Source organism: Octopus sinensis, linkage group LG2, assembly GCF_006345805.1.
Source record: "Octopus sinensis linkage group LG2, ASM634580v1, whole genome shotgun sequence".
Classification (NCBI taxonomy): Eukaryota; Metazoa; Mollusca; class Cephalopoda; order Octopoda; family Octopodidae; genus Octopus; species Octopus sinensis.
The window spans coordinates 42526304-42550756 of NC_042998.1; the positions used below are offsets into that span (position 1 = coordinate 42526304).

At 38.2% G+C, this 24453-nt stretch overlaps 1 protein-coding gene across 2 annotated transcripts in view; it reads right to left on the reverse strand.

Annotated features, from left to right (window-relative positions):
* Positions 1 to 13646, reverse strand: part of LOC115223623 — a 218347-nt gene extending 204701 nt beyond the window's left edge. For both annotated transcript variants that reach the window (XM_036512643.1, XM_029794291.2), the window contains exon 1: positions 13415 to 13646. The gene's annotated coding sequence lies outside the window, so the exon portion shown is untranslated. The remainder of the gene's footprint in view (positions 1 to 13414) is intronic.
* Positions 13647 to 24453: the final 10807 nt, after the last annotated feature.

Below are 24453 nucleotides of genomic sequence, written 5' to 3' on the forward strand. Positions count from 1 at the left end.
TTCTACTATAGCCTTGGGCTGACCAAAGCCTAGTGAGTGGATATGGTAGACAGAAACTGAAAGAAGCCCGTCATAAATATATATATACATATATATATATATATATATATGTTTGTATATGCATATGTATGTATAAATATATCATCATCATCATCATCATCATTTAGCGTCCGCTTTCCATGCTAGCATGGGTTGGACGGGTCAACTGGGGTCTGTGAAGCTGGAAGGCTTCGTCAGGCCCAGTCAGATCTGGCAGTGTTTCTACGGCTGGATGCCCTTCCTAACGCCAACCACTCCGCGAGTGTAGTGGGTGTTTTTTTACGTGCCACCTGCACAGGTGCCAGACAGAGCTGGCGAACGGCCACGAATGGATGGTGCTTTTACGTGTCACCGGCACGGGGCCTGGCGATGCTGGCAACGGACACGAACGGATGGTGCTTTTACGTGCCACCGACACGGGGCCAGACAGAGCTATATATATATGTATGTATAAATATATATATATATATATATATATATATATATATATAATATATATATATATATATATATATATATATATATATATGTATATATATGTATGTGTGTGTATATATGCTTGTGTGTGTGTTTGTCTTCCCAAAATTACTTGACTAAAGGCAGTACTTGAGCATGGCCACAGTAAAAAAATTCAAAGTCTTACACCTGTTTCTGGGATATCCCAGAGTATGGGTTATTCTGTTGTCAGAGACAAGTAGGGAAAATGAGAAGGGTATTTGTATCTGATGACGGGATATCCCATACTCTGGGATATCCCAGAAACAGCTAGGATGATAATAATAATGTATATGACTTGAAATGTTTGTCTTGCCTTAACATTCGTTGTCTTCCTCAACAATATATATATATATATATATAATCCTTCCTAGAATTAAGATTGAATGAATGTGGTGGTATCTAACATATATTTGTTTCCAAACAACACTTATTTTAGTGGTGTTGACACTGCTGGATTAAATGGTACTACCTAGGTGTTGAAACCATAGTGATATCTGTGGGGCTGCTGATGATGGAGGTGTGTTGGATTGTTAGTATGGCTGTTATTGTATGTTGGAATAGTTTTGTAAGACATACATTTGATATATCTATATCTATATCTATATCTATATATATATATATATATATATATATAAACCTATATATTATCATCATCATTTAATGTCCACTTTCCATGGCATGGGTTAGACAGCTTAACTGGACCTGGTAAGCTGGGAAACCGCCAGTATGAATTTGGCTTGGTTTCTATAGTTGGATGTCCTTTCTAATTCCAACCATTTTGAGAGTGTACTGGGTGTCTTTTATGTGTCACCAGCACAGGTGCTTTTATGTGCCTCCACATAGATGTTTTTACGTGTTACTGGCGCAGTTGCTTTTTGTGTTACTAGTATGGATGTTGTTACATGTCACTGGTACCAGCCACAACTATGATTTCACTTGGCTTGACGGGTCTTTTCAAACACAGCAAATTGCCAAAGGTCATGATTGCTTGTCATTCCCTCCATAAGACCCCACATTTGAAGTTCATGCTTCACCACCTTGTCCCACGTCTTCCTGGGTCTACCTCTTCCACAAGTTCCCACCACAGTTAGAGATTGACACTTCTTTATGCCTCATCCTCATCCATACATGTCACATGCCCATACCAATGCAATGCCTCTCTTGTACACCATATCTGATGTTTCTTATACCCAGTTTTTCTCTGAAGCCACTTACACTCAGTCATACAGGAACACTAACATTGCACATCCAGCGGAGCATACTAGATTCATTTCTTTCAAGCTTTTGCATGTCCTCTGCCACCACAGCCCATGTTTCAATGCTGTGTAGCATAGCTGTTTGAACACATGCATCATACAATCTGCCTTTCACACTGAGGGAGAGGCCCTCTGTTGTCAACAAAGGTAGAAGCTCTCTTAACTTTGCTCAGCCTATTCTTATTCTAGCAGTTATGCTCTCAGAGCATCCCCCTCCACTGCTGACTTGGTTACCTAGATAACAAAAGCTATCAGCTACTTCTAGGTTTCTCACTGGCATTTGATGGGGCCTATTTTCAGTATATTTCTAGTCTCTACTGTACCTATGCATCTGCCATACACAAATACTATTATCCCTGTTACTCCTCTGATATTGCTGCACCTCTTATGCATTTGTAGCTTGCACTGGGTACACCTTATGGATGAGCTGGCAGAAACGTTAGCGCACCAGGTGAAATGCTTAGCGGTATTTCGTCTGCTGTTACGCTCTGAGTTCAAATTCCGCCGAGGTCGACTTTGCCTTTCATCCTTTCGGGGTCGATAAAATAAAGTACCAGTTACACACTGGGGTTGATGTAATTGACTTAATCCCTTTGTCTGTCCTTGTTTGTCCCCTCTATGTTTTGCCCCTTGTGGGCAATAAAGAAATATATCTATGTCTTTTTTACACATTGCAAAGTAAGCTTCTTAAACCACACAGCCATATCTGAGATTGTGTTAGAAATCATTACATGTGAAAGATCAATACAAAAGTATTTGTAGTTGTTGTACTTGTTTAATCCTAGGCCAGCTCTTAAACAGAAAATATACAATCAAAGACATTCCAACAGTGCCTCTCTCATTTTATTTTCAAACACAGTATATTAAAGATTATACTATCCTATGTTTTTTTTAAGGTGGTAATGTATGATTTAAGGAAGATAGGTTGTTATTTCTAACATGTCATCAGCTACTATAAAATTGGTTGTAATATGATGAGTCATGTTAACAATCACATATGTTACAATATTCCCTCCCTTGTTTAAACAAGACTCTGTTTCATCAACAAAAATTAATGCTTTATACATGTGAAACCATGTATCTATCTGAGGTAATTGTGTTGAAGTCGTTTCAATAAGACATTGACCAACATTGCCACATGGGAATCAAAAGCTGAAAAACAATGCAAAAATGATATTTCTGATTGTTTTGGTTCCTTGTGTTGTTTTAAGAAAGTATATTCACCACCACCACCATTATCATCATCTTTGTTATCATTGTCATTAACCTCATCATTCTTCTAACCTACTTAAGCCTTTCACTCCCTATGGAGTACTGGCTGTGGATGACTTTTCCTCACTGTTTTCAACTCCAAGTTGTCTTTTCTTCTTCTCCCTAGTTGGCTCCCTGCTTCTTCAGCTTTGCTTCAGTATCCTGCATCCTTTCTCCAATCTTCATTGTGGATTTCAGGTCAAAGCCTGACATGTAATGCAGGATAATTGGTTTCCTTAAAGTGTGGCCTTTCAGATTTTACTGCACTGAGCCATATGTTTCTCTGAGGGAAGGCTTTCCTCTCCCAGGTCTGTGAATTGTCATTGACACTTCAGTAACTTTGCTTTTTTTTTCTAGGTAGCCATGTTGGCCCTACACAAACCCATTTTTCTCCCTGGGAAGAGGAAATCTATATTAGTCTGGCCTCTATCGTTTGATCTGTCTAGCATAGGAGCCCCTCCCAGGAGCTTGCACTCCTCTAGTATAGCTGTCAGAATAATTAAAACAAACTATGACACTGTAATAAGGGCTGAATTTTGTGGTGGCCTATAGTAAATAGATTTTAAAATAATATCAAGTACTTTTAGGATCATAAATATTTACTGCTTACCTATGAGGTTTGTACTGTTAAACAAATCCAAAATGACTTGTTCGGTATGGGTGACTCTAGAATCATGAGTTAGTGAGTTCGATTCCTGAACTGAGTTGTGTATTGTGTTCATGAGCGACACTTTATTTCCTGTTGCTCCAGTTCACTCAGGTATAGAAATGAGTTGCAAAGTCACTGGTGCCAAGCTGTATCGGCCTTTGTCTTTCCCTTGGTTATCATCAGTGGCATGGAGATGGGAGGCTGGTACACATGGGCAATTGCTGGTCTTCCATAAACAACCTTGCCTGGATTTGTGCCTCGGAGGGTAACTTTCTAGATGCAATCCCATGGTCACTCATGACTAAAGGGGATCTTTACCCTTTTATCATAACTTGTACTCTGCTGGAAAAGCTCTCAGAGTCAATGAAGCACACAAGTTATCATACTGTAACAAAGACTGAACCTTGTGGTCTTTTTTCTCAGCTGTTACAGTTTGAACTAATCTTCAGCAGAAGACTGATCTTCACCATTCTTTCAATCCTATGATAGCTTATCAGAGAAACCCAAAAATCTTTAAGATTTGACTGGATCATTTAATATCTTGCCTTTGGTTTTTCTTTATCATGAGATCTTGATACTCATTAACATTGCAGCTGTCTATTTGTTTCACATGTCCATGTCAGTATAGTTGCTTCCTCTACATACACTGGTTGATACCTTCATTGCTCAGTCATTTCCTTGTTTTTTGTTTTTGTTTCTCTAATGCTGTTCAGCAAACAAATCTCATTTTATTTTCATAAGTTCTTGTATATTAGAATGATTTCATCAGATCTCAATCCTTTTGAACTTGTTTCTCCTTCACATACAAAGAATGATCAAGGCTCCATCTCTCTCACATAAACAGCATCTCTTAAAATGTATCAATACGGCAGTATGCAGTTACACATGCATAAAAGCATGCAACCTAGTGGTTAAGACATTGCACTAATGATAGTGGTTTTGATTTTCAGACCAGGCTGTGCACTGTTTCACATGTCTCCAGCCCACTCTGCTGTAAATGAGTTCCAGCAAAAGCTGGGTAGTTAAAACCTGCAATGGAGTAGTGTCCTATTCAGGTGCAAGAAAGTAATTTAATCTCAGTCACTTTTATGCCAAGACAGCAGAGCGACCAGATGATTTGTTGACTGAGAAATGACAGCAAACTTCACTGCTTGTAATTCAGTGGTTTTGTATATGAAGCTTGCAGAACATAAGTACTCACACACACACCCAGACATATATGCACACACACACACACATGTACATGCACTGAGACACCTATACATGCATGTTTATGTGTATGTGTACAATAGGCAGAAACATAATGTGCATCAATGTCACTGAGGGCTACAACCCTCAGAGCAGTAAATCATCCCAGTTGTCGCATTGCATCCCTGGTATACGCAAGTCAGCTTGGTCTGCTTCAGCCTTATGAGTTCTAGGATTAATGACAGACCTAAACTACACATGCAGGCAAAAATTTGTGACTGCTGGCGCATATACTACTGTGTGATGAATCTATGGAACTGCTGATATTTCATTGATGCAAACATGTGAACCAAATTCGATGACTGGCACCCATGCCAGTGGAGCACTAACAGCTCTATCCAAGCAGGATCACTGCCAGAACAGCTGTCTGGCATGTAAGGTGCATCATTTGAGTGTGATTGTTGTCAGCGTCGCCTCACTGGCACTTGTGCCCGTGGCACGTGAACAAAACATTTGAGCGAGGTCGTTGCCAGTGCTGCTGGACTGACTCCTGTGCAGGTGGCACATAAAAAACACCACTTTTGAGTGTGGCTGGTGCCAGTACTGCCTGACTGGCCCTCATGCTGGTGGCACTTTAAAAGCACCCACTACACTCTCGGAGTGGTTGGCATTAGGAAGGGCATCCAGCTGTAGAAACTCTGCCAGATCAGATTGGAGCCTGACACAGCCATCTGGTTCACCAGTCCTCAGTCAAATCGTCCAACACATGCTAGCATGGAAAGCGGACATTAAACAATGATGATGATGATGTACTGAAGATGGTTTGAAGAAGTTTGAATCCTGACTTGTGCTAACATTGAATTATAGTGAGGGAGAGATGTGCCAAACAATCAACCGCACTTATCTCATCCCTGACTTTCTACACCTGCAGCAGGGCAGACCAGGTTCACTTGAGGTATATCAGGGATGCAATGAGATGACCAGGATTATTTACTGCTCTAACTATACTCTAAGGTATGTAGCCTCCAATGATAGTGCTGCACATTATCTTTTGGCCTATTATACACACACATATACATGTGTATATAATTGTGAGAGTGAGTGCTTACATTATACAAGCTTCATATGCAAATCTACTGACTGCAAGCAATGAAGTTTGCTGTCATTTCTCAATCAACAAATCATCTGGTGGCTCTGCTGTGTTGAAGGTGTGTGGAATAAGAGATCACTTGCTTGAAAAAGAAGTAAAGGTTAGTAACAAGAAGGGCATCTGGCTATACTCTTTTACTTGTTTCAGTCATTTGACTGCAGCCATGCTGGAGCACCGCCTTTAGTCGAGCAAATCGACCCCGGTTGTCAAGCATCGGTTGTCAAGCAATGCTAAGGGGACAAACACAGACACACAAACCTATAAACACACATACATATATATATATACATATATACAACAGGCTTCTTTCAGTTTCTGTCTACCAAATCCACCCACATGGCATTGGTCGGCCAGGGGCTATAGCAGAAGACACTTGCCCAAGATGCCACACAGTGGAACTGAACCCGGAACCATGTGGTATGTAAGCAAGCTACTTACCACACAGCCACTCCTGCGCCTATGAAAACAATCTCTCAATAATATATATTCATTTAACCCATGCTAGCTGGGAAAAACATAAAAGTGAATGAATAAATGTAACACACAGTCACTCAATCAATTCATGAACCAAAGACAGAAACAATGAAAAAGAGAGGCACTTAATTCTTTGATGGTTGGAAATGTATGCAAAGATTATTGATATGCAAATGATGGCAGCGGTGGTGATATTATCAATTTACACTGAGTATGAATTATGCTAAATAAACTGTTTAATTCCTGAAATTTGACAAATGTGAGGAGTTAAATTTGATCTGTTGAATGTTTAGTGAAACCAAATAATTGGAAAATTGCAACAGATACTTCACAAGTTTTATATCTGCATTCATATCATTTAAACACATTTGGCCGTATGGTGATGAAGACCACTTCATTGTCACATGGTTTTGGGTTCCCTTCCACTGCATGGCACCTTAGTATCTCTACCATAACCTCAGGATGACTTATGAATAAGGTTTTATGAATGAAATGCTGGTCAACAGAAAATATACAGAATCCAATGCTTTTCTTTCTTTTTCTTTTTATTTGTGTGTGTGTGTGTGGGGGTGTTTGCATGAATCAGGTCACTGTTAGTGCTACTGGTAACATGTCATCCAGTACAACCTGTTGCATGGTTTGGCTGTCAGCAACTGACCCAGTAATCCTACCAAGCCTAAGGAGGGTAGCTTTTATTGGACACCCTGCAAAATGAAAAACAAAACCTCTGGTAGAAGCAACAGCCATCCAGCTGTTGGTAGTGAAATACCCCTATTCTTTGATTAGACATCTCCCTATGAGAAGGATATTCTGAAATAATACTTCTAGCATTATGAAGCTGGAGATCTTCAGCATGAACATTACTGACAACCATTGTCTTTAATATCTGGGATAAGATAATTTATTAGTGATGGCCATGCTTGTTTATGAATTGATAGCCATCATGTATGTGCGCATGTGTGTGTGTGCGTATGTGTGTATGTGTGTGAGAGAAAGAGTCAGAGAGCGAGAAAGATTTTATTTCCATGTGGCTTCACATCAACACCTTTTGAGTAATATTGCATTTGTTTGTGTCTCCCATAAGCATATATAACTCAGTGGTATTGTTGGTTTTAAGGCGGCGAGCTGGCAGAAACGTTAACACGCCAGGCGAAATGCTTAGCGGTATTTCGTCTGCGTTACGTTGTGAGTTCAAATTCCGCCGAGGTCGACTTTGCCTTTCATCCTTTTGGGGTCGATAAATTAAGTACCAGTTATGCACTGGGGTCGATGTAATCGACTTAATACCTATGTCTGTCCTTGTTTGTCCCCTCTGTGTTTAGCCCCTTGTGGGTAATAAAGAAATAGGTATTGTTGGTTTTATATGAAAACCAATAGAATAATAATAATAATAATGATAATAATAATAAAAACCATGTAGGGACTGGCATCAGGAAGAGTATCTAACCACAGAAAACTGCCTCAGTAAGTTTGTCTAACCCATTCCATCCATCCATCCATCCATTCATCTTTGCCCACAATCTTTGGGAAGGTCATAGGGTTAGAGTCTTCAGGCACCTCCATAGGGTTCTATCAAAAGTAACAGTCATTAGACTTTCCAAATATGACTAATTGAGACTATGGATATTATCCAACCATTTCAATCTTAGTCTACTCTTATGCCACCTACTGCTTGGTTTGAAGAATTTGTCTTGTGATTCTTTCCTGTGACATTGAAATCATATGTATATAATACTAGATTTGTGACTTCTCGGTGCTGAGAAATAGTGGCTTGACGTGAAGAGACTCTCTGGTCTCTCAGCTGCATATCCTGTTGATTAAAGATAAAATGTAACAACTGATGCAGACTTTGTGGAGTTCACACTGAAGATATCCCCCACATCATAAGTAGTTGTCTGAAAATGTCATCACAGTATTATCTACCAATGAGACACGATATTGTAGCTAGGACACTCTACAATGAAATCTGTCAGAAGGATAATCCCAAGGACTACGAAAAAGGAACCTACAATATGGTAGAAGCCATAACCACTCATAATAAAAAGGAATACTGGTGGCATGTCCCAGTGAAGACCACAAAAAAATGTAAACACAATGGACCTGATAAATGATTTGGGATAGAGAAGAGAAATTGTGCTCAGTTGTGGAAATTAGCTGCCCAGTAGATGTTAACATAAAACTGAAGATCAGTGAAAAAGAGAACACCTATGCTGAACTATTGAGAAATCTGCAGTTACTCTATCCAGATTACAAGTTCAGGTTTATACCTGTATTTACTGGAAACCTGGGATATGTAACACTCTGCTTCAATACTAATCTTGAGAAATTAGGCTTCTCAGAACCAGAAAAAAGGAAGCTAATTCAAAGATTACAGATCCAAATCGATCCCAAACCTTATTCTTTATAAGCCTAGTACTTATTCTATCAGTCTCTTTTGCCAAACCGCTAAGTTATGGAGACGTAAACACACCACCATTGGTTGTCAAGCGATGTTGAGGGGACAAACACAAACACATGAACACACACACACACACACATATATATATATATATATATATATATTTCTTTACTACCCACAAGGGTCTAAACATAGAGGGGACAAACAAGGACAGACAAACGGATTAAGTCGATTACATCGACCCCAGTGCGAAACTGGTACTTTATATATCGACCCCGAAAGGATGAAAGGCAAAGTCGACCTCGGTGGAATTTGAACTCAGAACGTATCGACAGACGAAATACCGCTAAGTATTTCACCCGGCGCACTAACGTTTCTGCCAGCTCGCCTTATATATATATATATATATATATATATACACATATATATGACGGGCTTCTTTCAGTTTTCGTCTACCAAATCTACTCACAAGGCTTTGGTCTGCCCGAGGCTATAGTAGAAGACACTTACCCAAGGTGCCACACAGTGGGAATGAACCTGGAACCATGTGGTTGGTAAGCAAGCTACTTACCACACATGCATATATATATATATACATGCAAACACACACACACGCACATGCACACACACATTCACACATATATATATATATGTATATACATGTACATATATATCAAAGGCGACTTCAGATCATCATCCTCACTCAGGCTCATCACAGATTTTGCATAAGACACATGCCAGCTCGAAGAATTTCAAGTTTTTCCACTTTATTTCTAGCCCCAAATGGCTTCTTTTTAATATCTAGCACTATGCCTTCTTTATTTCTAAGTAAAGGGTAAAAATAATAATAATAATAATAATAATTATTATTATTATTATTATTATTATTATCTCCTTTTCATTCAACCTCTTTTTACCAGTCATTTTGCCATGTTGGACCATTAAACTCTGAACTTCTTCTCCCTCCATTTTTTCATTCTCTCTCTATTTTTTACCCTTTAATCCTTTTTGTTGATGAGCATAGGCTCAAAACATAAAAGACTTTTCCATTTTTCCTGAGCATCAAACTAATACATCAGCTTGTTGTTTCTACACCAATCTTTGTCTTTTGTTTTCTGTAAATTTGAACATGTATACACACATACATCATCATCATCATCATCGTTTAACGTCCGTTTTCCGCGCTAGCACGGGTTGGACGGTTCGACCGGGGTCTGGGAAGCCAGGGGCTGCTCCAGGCTCCAGTCTGATCTGGCAGAGTTTCTATGGCTGGATGCCCTTCCTAACGCCAACCACTCCGCGAGTGTAGTGGGTGCTTTTTACGTGCCACCTGCACAGGTGCCAGGGGGGGGGTTCATACATATATATATGTTATCATCATCATTGTCATTATCATTTTCCTCTTCCTCCTCCTCCTCCTCCTCCTCCTCCTCATCATCATCATGATTGTGTTACAATATCTACTTTCCTTGCTGACATTAGCTGGACAGGTAGTCACTGTTCAGGTAGTCAGTCCATATTTAGAAATACTGCTCACTGCTCACATAGGTGGGTCAGAGGACCAAATTTCATTCAACATTCCTCATTTTGCTTGGTTTCTGCTATTATATGTTCTTCTTAACACCGACTGCTCTACAGAGTGTACTGGATGCATTTTATCATGACACCAGCACTAGAGATGTTGTGCTTTTGGCAAGATGAATAGGTCTTCTTCTCCTCACTTGTCAGCTTGTTTTCCAACTAATTAGCAGAATGTCCTGCTATCAAAGAGTATATAGTGGCACCATTGATATAAGTGGGCTGACCAAAGATTAAAGAGTCTTATCCACTGTATAAAATATTCATTTAATCAGGGCTGTGGTGCTGAAGAGGTGAATAGAGGAGATGGTAATGACAAGGAAAACCAGGACAAATGTGAGAGAGAAACAAGAATGCGATGGTGGAAATGTGATGGGTTCTCATTCCTAAGGTATTTTTTGATGTTATTATTATTATTATTATTTCAGGTCACTGCCTGGAATCGAACTCAGAATCTTGGGATTAGTAGCCCGCACTCTTAACCACTACACCATATGCCCATGGGCATATGGCATATGACCTGAATAACAACAACAACAACAACAACAACAACAACGACAACAACAACAAAAACAATAATAATAATAATAACAACAACAACAACAACAACATTGAAAAATACCTTAGGAATGAGAACCCAAGTTCGAAATTTCCCCAAGGCACTTGATGAAGGCTGGAGGGTATATCAGCTGAAACGTGTTAACAACAAAGAAGATGAGGACAAATATCCGTCAAATGTAAAATATATATATATATATATATATATATATATATGTACATTCATACACACATACATATAATTGTTTCTGTGTAGTGGATTTAGAGAATGGTAAAAATACCTTGTGGAATTGTAAGTTGTGTATCTTTACAGCCTGAATCCCATCTAAATCAACTATGCTTTTCCATAATCCAAACTTGATAAAACAGGTACCATGCAAAAATACTGAGGTCAATGACATTAACAAAATCATTAAAATGTGTTACCCCAGCTTAGTGACAATCAAATGAGAATTAAACTAGTGAAGGAGTAACTGAATACACTGGAGAATAAAATGTTGAACACAGGAACATAACCATTTTGTGGAATCAAGTTACTACTAAAAAGTTTTGTTTTGTTCAAGCAAATTTGACTGCAATGTATATTTAGCTGCTATTGCTACCACATCAAGCAACTGTATAGAGACTTCTTTGTTAATTTATTTGTTGTGATTCATAGCAAAGAGATTAGGGGTTAGGCAGGACTGACATAATCTACAATGGATCAAATATATCATTTGTATGCTATATTTTTTGTTTATGTTAGTCGAGTGTGGTGTGTGTTAGTACTCTTGGTTGATTTATGCATTGTTTTGCTACATCTAGAGCTTTATTGCTTTGATACATAGTTTAATGAAACTAGGAGAGATGAAAATTTATGTTAACTTCACTGTTGTCTTCAACTCAGATCAGTTTATTCAAGGCTTGTCGCTAAAGTGCATTCATTCTAGCACCCTTAACTCTACATCAATACAACTGCAATGCATGTATCCTATGTTATCATGTATTCAACTCAGTTTAACTCAGTGTAACTTATTGCTATGATCTTTGAACATTAGGTCTCATGGAGGCAATGACTAGTGACCAAGACCTTTTGGTGATATGCAATGCTTGAGAAGACTTGTCAAGCCAAGTGAAATTAGTTGTGGCAGTTGTTAGTGTCATGTAACTGGAACCGATGCCAGTGGCATGTAAAAAGCATTTTTCGAGTATTGAGCCTCATGGAGGCAATGAGAGATGATCGAAACTTTTGGCAATATGCTGTACTTCAGAAGAAGACCCATCAAGCCAAGTGAAATCATAGTTGTGGCAGATACTGGTGTCAAGCATCAGGCACCCATGCCAGGGGCATGTAAAAGCACCCATTACACTCTCAGAATGGTTGGTGTTAGGAAGGGTATCCATCCATAGAAACCATACCAAATCAGACGAGTCTGGTGCAACCCCTCAGTTTACCAACCCAAGTCAAACCATCCAACCCATGCCAGCATGGACAACAGACCTTAAATGATGATGATGATGATTACTGTAAATGTTGCTAATGCTGAACTGGTGTCCTATCTGAAGGAAAACTTATTTTGGATTTGCTTAATTGAACAAATCTCAGAGCTAAGCATTAACTTTCCTGATCCTAAAGTTTCTGGATCTTATTTTTAAACCTATATACTGTAAGTGACCACAAAATCCAGTCCTTGTTGCAATGTGATGGCTTGTGTACCTCACTGACCCCAAGAACTATGCCAGCAAAGTGCAAGCTCTTGGTAGGGCTCTCATGCTAGACAGGCCACAAAATAGAAGCCAGACTAATATGATCCACCTCATCCCAGAGGTAAAAAAAAAAAGGTGACTGCATAGGGTCAGTATCCCTACCTAGAAAAAAAGCAATGTTACAAAATCATCAATAACAATTCAAAATGAACAGGATCTGGGAAAGGAAAGTCAGCCCAGAGTTGAGAATATTAAAGTCCTCGATGGTCAATGCTCTGTAGGGAGGGAAGGACTTAAGTAAAAGTATTTACTAAAATGGATTTTATAAAGCTAATCAGTCATAATTACAATAAGATACTGTCAAAGCTAAAATTAGTTAATCCTAAATTCTACAAGTGCAATATGTAAATATAAACAATCAAACACACACACACATACCCATACATGTTCACAGATTTATGATAGAAAAAAATTAGGAAAGTAATCAAAGATAGCTAAAATTTGAAAAAGTTATGAATAGTCTATTTTTTTATTGAAGATTATTTGTCAATCTTTTCCCTTCTGTATAAAATATAGATATAAACAAAATAACAGAGTTACAATGTTTTAGACAGTTCCAGTCATATAAATGATACAATATATAGTAATTATAATATAACAATAGAGATGAAAAAAATTGTTTCACTTACATTGTTTCTAAAAAGTTTTAAATGGGGAGAATGCTTTTAAAACTTTCTTCATTAACATCCATAAAATAAAGCTGTAACATACAAAACCTACGAAATGTCATAATTGTATTGAGGCTAAACTAGAACGTTTATAAAAATACAGAGATAGCCAGCTGTCTCAGATCCAACTATGAATCAATGTGAGAAATTAAGGCTGAAGTAACCTTTTCTTCCAACAACATGTCTTCTTACTTAGAAGAGAGAGAGAGAGAGAGAGAGAGAGTGGGTGTACTACTGTTCACATGTTACTGATTTAAATGAAAATCTATCAAATACAACTACATACCCATACATACATATATATACAAACATACATACTTACATAAGTACATACATACATACATGCATACATACATACAGAAATACATAGAAACATATACACACACACATATAGACATACATACATACATGTAAACACACATACATACATACATACATACATACTTATGTACATAAATACATATATACATACAAACTCAAATATACTAACAAATATAGATAGATACATGCATAACAGACATATGCAGAAACACATGCATATGTGCATGTGTATATTGATGCATGTGTGTGTGTGTGTGTGTGTGTGTGTGTGCATGCATGTGTGTACATGCATATCTATGCCTTGATATTTTTTATAAATGACAAATTCTCTATACTTTTTAGAGAAAATATCAGAAAAATCTATTTTTTTAAAAATAGATATATGTTGAGAAATATTTCTGCCTTCATAGTTAAAATCATATGTATTTATTGATCAATCTCACTACTTATATACAAAATGATATTGATTTTAATTGTTTACATAAAGTGCAGTAAGGAGACAAGCATATCCCACCAAGTTGAAAACTTAAACATAATGAATAAATTATATTTGCTTTTTAAAACGTCAAGCATAAATAAATTTTTATGATAGCATTCATAATCATCATCATCATCATTGTTTTAATGTCCACTTTTCCATGAGTGCATGATTGTGATGCTTGCTTACAATCAATGTGTTGTCAGGGCAAGGAGATAACACACATACACACATGCATACACTCACATACACACATTTGCATACACATGCATATATATATATATACATACATACATATACATAAACAGGCACAAACATATATATATATATATAAGAGAGACGGCTGCGCTGGTATGGTCATGTGACGAGAATGGCTGAAGATAGTTGTGTGCAAAAGTGCTACACCCTAGCAGTTGAGGGAACCTGTGGAAGAGGTAGACCCAGGAAAACCTGGGACGAGGTGGTGAAGCACGACCTTCGAACTTTAGGTCTCACCAAGGAAATGACTGAAGACCGAGTCCTATGGAAGTGTGCTGTGCATGAGAGGACCCGGCAGGACTAGTCAGGCCATATCCCGTGGCCCCTACACCGTGTCGGTGGCACATAAAAAACACCATCCGAGCGTGGCCGTTTGCCAGCCTCGTCTGGCACCTGTGTCGGTGGCACATAAAATCACCCACTACACTCTCGGAGTGGTTGGCGTTAGGAAGGGCATCCAGCTGTAGAAACACTGCCAGATCTGACTGGACTGGTGCAGCTTTCGGGCTCCCCAGACCCCAGTTGAACCGTCCAACCCATGCTAGCATGGAAAGCGGACGTTAATTGATGATGATGATGATGATGATACACACACACATAAATATATATTCATGTATACACATACACATGTGTACATGCATACCGTTATACATACATATATACAACCATATAAAAAAAGCACCAACCAATTTTGTCCGTTGCCAGCCTCCCCTGGCACCTGACCCGGTGGCACGTAAAAAGCACCCACAACACTCACGGAGTGGTTGGCATTAGGAAGGACATCCAGCTGTAGAAACACTGCCGGATCAAACTGGAGCCTGGTGCAGCCTCCTGGTTTCCCAGACCCAGGTCGAACTGCCCAGCCCATGCTAGTATGGAAAGCGGACGTTAAATGGCGACGATGATGATGATGATGATGATATATATATATATATATAAACTAATCATGTATAGAAAAGCATATATCCAGAATAGAAGCACACTCTAAGATGTAGACAGTTTATATTATAATGGGGAGGCTGGTTATTTTGATGAGGTCTTAGGTCAACAGGTTTGGAGTCTGATGGTACGCCATAAGGCCAAACCCCTTATGGACAAGAAACCCAGGGTAGCCCCATAAACTGGCCGCGCCCATTATGGTATATGTGTGTGTGTGTGTGTGTGTGTGTATATATATATATATATGTATATTTACACACACACAAACACACCTAGCTTCTTTCAGATTCTGTCTACCAAATCCTCTCACAAGGTTACAAACAGTCCAGGGCTATAGTAGAAGACACTTAGCCAAGGTGCCATGTAGTGAGTCTAAACCCAAAATCATGTGGTTGGGAAGTAAACTTTTCACAATAGCTCAGCCATGCCTGTGCCATTATATTGACAAATTTAATGTGACATATTACTTTCCTGGTGTTAAGGATGGTTCAATCTTGAAGATGCACCCTAATTTTAGCATGAAAATTTTGAAATGAAAATAAACATTATTTACCAAGATATCTTTGTTAATAGTTTGGTGGCATATATATCTTGTTGATTACTTATACTAGTCATGGACAAACTGCAACCTGCAACTTCAGAACACTACAACCCATAGGACATCCTGAATGACACAACTAACAAAAAATTACCTTGTATATTCTAATAGTATGGCCCACCTGATGATGAACCATGTCCCATGCAACCCAATTATTGAAAAAAAAAGATTATTCTTGCCTGATTGTGGTATGCATTGTTTCTTTCTCTTTTACAGTATAGGAATCCATAGGCAACCAACCTCTGGGCTTATGGAAATTGTAAGCTTTCTCCTATACGAAGCACAATAAATTTTCAAGACTTATTTTAAGGAACAAAAATGTAGCATCGTGGATGCTAAGAAAAGTGGTACATAAAATATCATATAGTTATTTTTATTAAAGTTTAGACAAAATGGAAATAATGCTACAAGTTAAGTCTAGCTTATAAGAATGGTTGCAGACTTGTTCAATACAACTTTTAGTCTTTACCTTAGAGCTGAAATTCTTATTTTTAAAAATACTATAAACAGCTATGATCAGGACAATGCACAAGAATATACTTGTTATACCGTTAGCATGCGAAGGCATGTGGCTTAGTGGTTATGGAATTCGGCTCATGATCATAAGGTCATGAGTTCAATTCCTGGTGATGTGCTGTGTCCTTGAGCAAGACACTTTATTTCATGTTGTTCCAGTCCACCCAACTGGCAAAAAGGAATAGTACCTGTCTTTCAAATGGCCAGCCTTGTCACAATCTGTGCTATGCTGAATCTCCCTGTGAACTACCTCAAAAGTACATGAGTCTGTGGAGCACTCATCCACATGCATGAGCAGGCTGTTCTATTGATCAGATCAACTTGAACCCCCTAGAGTGTACCATTAGCATGCATTGAACTGAAGAAAGTTATGCGACTTTGCATGCTTTTATCTAAATAACACTTCAATGACCAATGTGGATGGTATCTCACATTTGTTATTTTATTAACTACTATATTTTATTAATAACTATATTACAGTAAGGTAGTGAGCTAGTAGAGTCATTACCACACCAAGGAAAATGCTTAGCATTTTTTCTGACTTTGCATTCCGAGTTCAGATTCCACCAGGATCAACATTGCATTTCATCTTTTCAGGGTTAATAAAATAAGTGTCTCCTCTAAAATTGCTGGCTTTGCACCGAAATTTGAAATCGATATTTATGTTACTGATTGCTAAAAATTTCACACTTTAGTATATATATACATATATATCATTTACTATGACTGACAAGTTATGGAACAACTGTGCATCTTCTCAAGAGCCCCATGGGTAGAAAAGTGTACTTGGATTATCTTCTGCTAATTTTTGATGCAAGTAACATTGGCTATCCACAATAACCTTTTTCTTTGCTACACATTTGAAATAGACTTCAAATTTTTAATATATTAATAACTAAATAAGGTGACGAGCTGGCAGAATTGTTAGCACAGGAGGCAAAATTCTTAACAGCATTTCATTTATTTTTGTGTTCTGTATTCAAATTCTGCCAAGGTGGACTTTACCTTTCACCCTTTCAAGGCTGATAAAATAAATACCAGTTGAGCACTGGGGTCAATGTAATTGACTTACTTCCATCCCAAAATTGCTGGCCTTGTGCCAAAATTTGAAACCAATATTTTAATAATTAAATAAGTTTAAAAGCAAGCTTCAATCACACAGGCTGAAGGTTACAATATATTCAGATTTTCAAGGCATAAAAGCTGGAAATGCATGACTTAACCCCTTAAATAGGATGACAGTCCTTCATTGAGTTAATCCTAGGTACTAGTTGTACTCATTTGAAGCTAAATATACTGCAGCAACATAAAATAAAGTGCCTTGCTCAAGGACTCAATGCACCACCCAGTTTGAGGACTAAACCCAGGACCTAACTACTTTAATCCCAACATACTAACAACTGGGCTAAAGACCTTCACTTTGTTACTATGGTTATGCAAAATTTCTTTAATTTCCTATATCACAAAAGAGACTTCTTAACATATTTAATTCTTAATGGTTGTCTTTCTTCTTTTTTTTTTATTAGCTTTTTTCAGTCATTGGACTGCAGCTATGCCAGGGCACAACCTTGAATCGAACAGATTGACCCAAGCATTTAATTTTTAATTTTGCATTATTCTATCAGTCTCTTTTTTTCCAAACTATTAAGTAACAAACCAACACCGGTTATCAAGTAGTGGTGGGCAACTAACACAACACAAATAAAAGACATGCACACACATACACACACACACAAAACAGGCTTCTCTCAGTTTCTGTCCACTCACAAGGCTTTGGTCTGTCTGGAGCTATGGTAGAAAGCACTAGCCCAAGGTGCCATGCAATGGGACTGACCCAACAACTGTGTGGCTGGGAGTGGACTTCTTACCACACAGCCACACTGCCACCTATATCATGATTAGTAATAATTAAGATGTTGAGAAATCTTTCCCCAAAACTGGGTTTTTATTGATTGAAAGTCAAGAAATTTTAGTTAATTAAAATTATACTCTTAGTTATGAGAAAATATCATTATCTAATTGACTGATTCAGAGCATGAAAATATATAAATAAATAAATGAGTATCATGGGTGACAATTCTGAAACTCTGAAATCCTAATTCAATGAAGACTGGGTTTGATCATTGGCAGTATGGTAGGAGCTCCAGAAATGTTTAGAGAAAAAGCTGTCATTTGCATTCCTCAGTGACCAAAAGAGCAAGTTAAAATGAACACTTCTATCAAATATGTTTGTGTTCGTTATCACATTGTAGAGAGCATAGATGCCTGAATCAACAGGGTCTGTGATAACCAGCAAAGAGATAAAATACTGAAACTGCTGCTGCTTTCACTCCATGACTGAGACACTTAACTTTGAACAGTGTACCTGTCACTAAGTATGTATGAGAGATACAGATCGCTGTTGTGAGAATCAGTAGTAGTAGCAGCAGTAAGAGTAACCCTGTGAACCTGTCAGCTGTTTCCTTAACTTCCAGCATTGTGTTCAGATACAACAAAGCAATAGGAAAGAAACTATTTGAAAGTATCTCCTCTTCCTCATATTACAGCATGAATGCAGAGTCAACAAAATTGTAGAACTAAACATTACCATCATTTCTTTATTAAAATAGTATTGGAAAAGTTGAATCCCATAGATGGATGAGTAGAAAAGCTATGAAAACAGCTTGAAACAGAATACAAGAATAATAAATAGGTAATTATTATTGTTGTGTTGATATATTTTCTGTTTCAGTAATCATACACATATCTTTACTACAAACACCATCTATATTCTACTGTTAATGATTGTGTGTCTGATGTGTATGTCTATATTCTGCTATTTGTGAGTACATATTGCTTATGTAATTTATGCATCAATGATCGTATATTTCAGCTCGCTCTAGATCCAAGGATGCATCATTTACAATATTTTTTACTTTGCCAAAACAAAACCTTTGCTCAACATATGTTTCATTACCAAGTTTCTCCATATTGCATCTGGTACAAAACAAAATGGTCGGGAAGTCTAAAGATATTCTTGTTGGAGGCTGCAATCATTTTAGATTTGATTACCCTTTGGGAAGAGTCTATGCTGTTTATCCCAGTTAACCATGCTGTTTCTGTAGCGGCACAAACAGCCAGCACCATATTGGATGAGATCTCACAGCAGCCACTGCCATCTCCGAGACTGGAGCGAGACCTCACCTGCATCCATTTGCCATGCGCGAGATCACAACAAGGCTTGCGATGGAGAAAACTATATAAAGGGAAAACCCTCTTCAAATTCCCCTTCTTTGGCACCACAACACAGCAGCACTGGCTGAACAACACCACTGGCAGAGGTTTTCTGCCTGTCTATCTCCTGAGGCAATGTGCCCACACTATCGGAGCTTAAGATAGTAGCTGAAAGCAGCACCTTTCACCTTTCCTGTAAATAAATCAGTTGTAAATAGCATTTGCACTTGAAGTCTTTTCTCTTCACCTGCCAGAAGCCTGAACTACATAAAGAACAAGAATGATTTGTATGTTCTTTCTCAAGCCATGCCTGGCTCATTAGGGCTGGTTTCCCAGTTTCCTTGCCGTATAGGTTCCCCACCTGGACGGGACGCCGGTCCGTCGCAGGTGAGCTGCAAGATGCAGGAGGAAAGAGTGAGAGAAAGTTGTGGTGAAAGAGTCAGCAGAAGTTCGCCATTACCTTCTGCCGGAGCCATGTGGATTTAGGTGTTTCGCTCATAAACATACACATCGCCCGGTCTGAGATTTGAACTCGCAATCTCTCGACCGCGAGTCTGCTGCTCTAACCACTAGACCATGTGCCTCCACTAAGAAGAATGATGGAAAGAGATGATATTCCTCCTATATCATAAACCTTACCTTCCATTATTAAATTTCTATTTAAGGATATTCTTACATGAAGCCAGTAATCCCAAATCATTTCACCAATTTCAAATAGAAGATGGTTACATTTGCACTGCAAACAGGGACAAAATGTTTCAGAAAAAACCTGTTATAGAATGATGGTTAGTGGGAAGTAGCAATAATAAAAGCAATTGTTTCTTACTCACTTTGAAAACTGCAAAAGCTTCTTGCAGTTCTACTGAAAACATGTGGACTGTCTTCTCCCAATGATCCATGGCTAAAATTTAGGGAAGACCTCTTTGATAATTGCCAACACTAAATAAAGCAGCATGACTTCTATTGCTATTGAGGGTAAAGTTTTTGGCAATGGATAGAGTTGCATTTCATAAATATGGCTGGCCTCAGAGTAACCAATCTCAAGGGAAACAAACACAATTAAGATTCAATGTGAGCTCTGTTACAATACTAATTCTCTGGTTCAAGTTATGATTGAAAGTGAGCCTTCGCAACTTAACGATGGAGAACCTTTAAAACAAGCATATTTGGAATGGAATCAAAGAAAGAAAATGAAATATTCTATCTTGAGGTACTTGAAGAAATTAGAAAAACATTTCTGATAAACCTTCAATATGAGTTGTGTGGTACACCAGGTAGATCCAAGTGTTGAAGATTAGATAGTTCAGTTTCTTTGGGACATAAAACAGTATCTACAGACTTTTAGACAAATTCACCACTATACAACTGCTTATGTATTTGTTCATTGATAATCTTAACAGCCAATGAGGCTGTTAAGATTATCAATAGATCTTTTACAGAAGCATTTATAATTGTGGTAGTTGTGTTGAATACTCTTTTACTCTTTTACTTGTTTCAGTCAATTTACTGTGGCCATGCTGGAGCACCACCTTTAGTTGATCAAATCGACCATAGGTCTTATTCTTTGTAAGCCTAGTACTCATTCTATCAGTCTCTTTTGCCGAACCACTAAGTTTAGGGGACGTAAACACACCAGCATCGGTGTCGAGCGATGCTGGGGGGACAAATACACATACATATATGTATACATATATACGACGGGCTTCTTTCAGTTTTCGTTTACCAAATCCTCTCACAAGGCTTTGGTCGGTTCGAGGCTATAGTAGAAGACACTTGCCCAGAGCACCATGATGTGGGACTGAACCTGGAACCATGTGGTTGGTAAGCAAGCAACTTACCACACAGACACTCCTGCTGGAAAAGGTTTTATATCTTAGTTTGTTGATTGGTGATATTAATTCTCCAATGTCAACCAGAGATATTTCCCTTTTTTAATCAGGTAGCACAACCTTTCTTCATGTTCCATGACTCATGTAGCAAATATTGATATCCATTAGATGGGTACTGTTAAGGTAAGTTCTCATGTTTGTTTCCAGTTCAAGTTTCTTTATATGCTTTCATAAATGTATGCCTTGCATTTCCTTTTTGACTTTCTGATGAAGTGTTTGCTTTGCATGTTGGTCCTAAGAGGTGCGGTCACTGATTGTATCCCATCCATATTGTGACATCATGTGTTGCCACATACTGAAACATATGTAATAGATAAAATAAAGGAGTACCAAGTCAAAATCTATGTTCTCTCTCTCTCTCATCATCATCATCATTTAACGTCCGTTTTCTGTGCTAGCACGGGTTGGACGGTTCGACTGGGGTCTAGGAAGCCAGGAAGCTGCACCAGGCTCCAGTCTGATCTGGCAGTGTTTCTACAGCTGGATGCCCTTCCTAACGCCAACCACTCCGTGAGTGTAGTGGGTGCTTTTTACATGCCACCGGCACAGAAGCCAGTCAAGGTGGTGCTGGCATCGGCCATGTTCGGATGGTCCTTTTTACGTGTCACCGGCACAGAAGCCAGTCAAGGCGGCGCTGGCATCGGCCACATTCGGATGGTGCTTTTTATGTTCCACTGGCACAGAAGCCAGTCAAGGCGGATCTGGCATCGGCCACATTCGGATGGTGCTTTTTACGTGCCACCGGCACAGAAGCCAGTCAAGGCGGCGCTGGCATCGGCCACATTCGGATGGTGCTTTTTATGTTCCACTGGCACAGAAGCCAGTCAAGGTGGCGCTGGCATCGGCCACGTTCAGATGGTGCTTTTTACGTGCCACCGGCACAGGTATCACAACTACTATTTCCATTGATATTTATTTCGATGTTCATGTACTTGACTCAATAGGTCTCAAGCACAGCGGGTTGTTCTGAAATCCAAGGTACTTTGAATGGGATACAAACAACACACACACATACATATTTGACATATATTACTGAAAGATATAAAAATTAGCATGGAAACAGTATTTTCAATCAAAATATTTTGTGGTTTTTATTTTGTTCAAGTTGTACAGAGGCGCCTTTGTTACTCTTTTGTAATATTTGCTGTAAACCAGTGATTGGTCCATTAGAAAATTATGATGCTGGAACTAACAATAATTAGATCACATAAATAGAAGCATAAATAAACAGAACTTTCTGTCATTAAGGTTATTTTATAGATGCAGAATGGTTTTTCTTACTCTATTTATATTGAAATGTAAAGTAAATATTTATATATTGTCCTGGTAATTAACAAATGTGTTGACTTGCAACATATTCACTTATTACTGAAAAAATACCAAAGCAAAACAAAAATAATTGCTTATGATTTTAATATAACATAAGATTATTTGTAGCAACATTGTGAGTAACAACATTTTAGTTCCACTGTTCTCAGGTGTGTTATTTTAAGCCAATCAGAGACCAGTTGTCTGGAAGCTGCTTTTGCCTACTTGAACAAAAGCAAAATTGTTCTACATCTTTAACTTACTTTTAGCTATCTTCAACAACCATGGATTAACATTCTCCTTTCTCACTCTTACTCTCATTGAGATAGTGGTTAGCTATTTGTCATTGCCTCAACAGAATACCGTCTACCTGTTTTATAACATACACATTATCTGTGTTTGCCTTTACTGCATTCAATTATCCAATTTCTTTAACACTTTCCACAACACCTTATTCAGATAAATGACTTTGTAAAATGAAAAAGTGCACATATTTTCATGAGACAATAAGTGCATCAACCTAATCATTGATACCATGTATCCAAGCTTGTTATTTTTTAATTGTATTTTCTATGTTACATTCTATGTCTGAGTTCTGTCCTGTTTCAAATCTGTACTTACAAACTATATATTTTCTTTACTATCCACAAGAGGCCAAACACAGAGAGGACAAACAAGGACAGACAAACGGATTAAGTCGATTATATCAACCCCAATGCGTAACTGGTACTTAATTTATCGACCCCGAAAAGATGAAAGGCAAAGTCGACCTCGCGGAATTTGAACTCAGAACGTAACGGCAGACGAAATACAGCTACGCATTTCGCCCGGCGTGCTAACGTTTCTGCCAGCTCTAGTTGAACATCCAGCTTAGAAGAGGTCTATTTTCTGTTAGTACATAAGAAATAAAGGAAGCAGTAATATATATAATCTGTTATCATTGTCATCCTTATGAACATTCTTTAAATTTTCTATATATATACTCATTCATCAACAGAACCTTCAAAACTGTAAATAAAAATCAGGAATTTTATATATAGCAATAAAAAATATCACTTAATTTAAATGTCAAAAGCTAAATCAGTGGCTCATGAGTTCATATGAACAAGACTGGAATCCATTACCAGGAATTTGATATTTATTTCTTTACTACCCACAAGGGGCCAAACACAGAGGGGACAAACAAGGACAGACAAACGGATTAAGTCGATTATATCGACCCCAGTGCGTAACTGGTACTTATTTATCGACCCCGAAAGGATGAAAGGCAAAGTCGACCTCGGCGGAATTTGAACTCAGAACGTAACGGCAGACGAAATACGGCTACGCATTTCGCCCGACGTGCTAACGTTTCTGCCAGCTCACCAAATTTGATATTCCTTGAGGTAATCACCAGTGTGAGATAAATGTTTAATTGTAATTGTATTCTTCAGCATCTCCTTCTTACTAGTGATGTATCTCCTTAGTAAGGATGAAGTAT